Source organism: Schistocerca gregaria, chromosome 3, assembly GCF_023897955.1.
Source record: "Schistocerca gregaria isolate iqSchGreg1 chromosome 3, iqSchGreg1.2, whole genome shotgun sequence".
In the NCBI taxonomy this organism is placed as follows: Eukaryota; Metazoa; Arthropoda; class Insecta; order Orthoptera; family Acrididae; genus Schistocerca; species Schistocerca gregaria.
This window is the reverse complement of record NC_064922.1, coordinates 27610689-27612893: the sequence shown is the minus strand read 5'-3', so window position 1 is coordinate 27612893 and position 2205 is coordinate 27610689. Positions and strand designations below refer to the sequence as shown.

The 2205-nt window shown below is 48.5% G+C and overlaps 1 non-coding gene across 1 annotated transcript; it reads right to left on the bottom strand.

Annotated features, from left to right (window-relative positions):
- Nucleotides 1-1860: 1860 nt before the first annotated feature.
- Nucleotides 1861-1932, bottom strand: Trnaa-cgc (transfer RNA alanine (anticodon CGC)). The gene has a single exon. It is a non-coding gene; the product is annotated as a tRNA-Ala (tRNA).
- Between the last annotated feature and the right edge of the window lie 273 nt (nucleotides 1933-2205).

The following is a 2205-nucleotide window of genomic DNA, read 5'->3' as shown; positions in this document are numbered from 1 at the left end:
TTGCACGTATAACGTCGAAAATAGAGTACGGACACCGCTCTGAGTAAAACGAACGTGTTGTCCACCCTCTAGACTTCAATGAGGTTAAGCCGTGGTACCTAAGACAGATCTGCACTCGATGACACCTCGATAACAGCCGGTCCCCACACTTACTTCTTGCTCTCCTTACGTCAGTATACATCATATCAGTCTGTGACGCTGGCTTTGCAACATCTTGCGTGCCTTTAGGTTCGCCGGGACCAACACTTACCATGCACTGACCACAAAAAAAGGAGGCGCCGCGGCTTGAACCCTGGACCTTTCAAATGCGAAGCGAACGCTCTACCAACTGAGCTACACCCCATGCACGACCAAACTGCGCTATTCCCCATTGTTTGCGACTCTGATGCGCACGGAAAAGATGGTTGGTTGGTTTATAGCGGTGAAGGGAGCAGAGTACAAAGGCGCGGACCCGTTCATATACACAAAAGTTCCAAGTAGTTTCGATGCTCTGGTATTACAAATACAAATTAGGTCTGTTTTTAACGTCTTAAATTGAAAGAGCCGTCACAAATTGCTCCGTTTTCACTTCTTGTCGACAATCATACAGCACCTGAGGTAACAAACACATCTCGAGCCCCATTGTGCACTCCATTATTCATGCCAACTCAGTGCCTCGCTCTTTACTACTGTGTACCAATCTTGTCGTCCAACTGCAAAACACTGGGCCACAACAAGTTTCCGCGTCTCCATTGCACTGCGCATACTACGAAACGCTCCCCAAACTTGTCATTCACCCACGCAGCCGACTTTTCCGACTTTCCACGACGCTCACGCAACGCTCACCCTAGTGACAGCATTATTTATAGTTCGACGTCGCGCCAAAGCGAATGAGCACATTTCGCCTACGGCTCAGGCCGCCCTCCTAGTGTGGCTGCTCGGTGTCTGCAGGTAGCGAGGGTCTGCAAGCTTCCTGTGTTCGCACCTATGTCACCTGTGCTTACTTGTCACAGACAGACTATCGCAAAAACATACAACTCACTCCATGAATTGATTGCTACGGCATCTGTTATCAGCAGTCACAACTAGCAACACCAGTAGCAGCCGATTGCACGCAAAGAATAGGAATGTGCAGTGGGATTTACGTGAACTCGGCGCAAGGCAGATCTTTCCGACATAGGCTTGAGAATCTTACGGGAACACTTGTACTGTTTCTAAATTAAGTGTCGGCGTGGGAGGAGGGTGCTTGACGCGCACTAATAACAGCACGCTTGCCAATTGTGGATGCTAATCATTCGCTTGTATCTTCCTAGACACATCGGCTGGCTGTGAATTATTCCACTTGCATGGCAAGGTGCGCATGTAGGAGTGTTAAAAATTCAGGAGGCACTGGGTATTGATCCCAGTACCTCTCGCATACTAAGCGAGCGCTCTACCATCTGAGCTACGCCCGCCCCCCGAAGACTAATGGTGCTACATACAGCCATATAGACGGCACAGACCCTTGCACTCCCATTATTCAGCAGACAAACACTACTCTCTATGTATCCGTTAGGGTGTCTTTCAGGTTTCGTGCATTCTGTATCGAATAGTAGTTGGCCACAATGAAAGTGGCACATATAACGTCCAAAATAGAGTACGGACACCGCTCTGAGTAAAACGAACGTGTTGTCCACCCTCTAGACTTCAATGAGGTTAAGCCGTGATACCTAAGACAGATCTGCACTCGATGACACCTCGATAACAGCCGGTCCCCACACTTACATCTTGCTCTCCTTACGTCAGTATACATCATATCAGTCTGTGACGCTGGCTTTGCAACATCTTGCGTGCCTTTAGGTTCGCCGCGACCAACACTTATCATGCATTGACTACAAAAAATGGTGGCGCCGTGGCTTGAACCCTGGACCTTTCACATGCGAAGCGAACGCTCTACCAACTGAGCTACGCCCCATGCACGACCAAACTGTGCTATTCCCCATTCTTTGCGACTCTGATGCGCACGGAAACGATGGTTGGTTGGTTTGTAGCGGTGAAGGGAGCAGAGTACAAAGGCGCGGACACGTTCATATACACAAAAGTTCCAAGTAGTTTCGATGCTCTGGTATTACAAATGCAAATTCCGTCTGTTTTTAACGTCTTAAATTGAAAGAGCTGTCACAAATTGCTCCGTTTTCACTCCTTGTCGACAATCATACAGCACCTGAGGTAACAAACACATCTCGA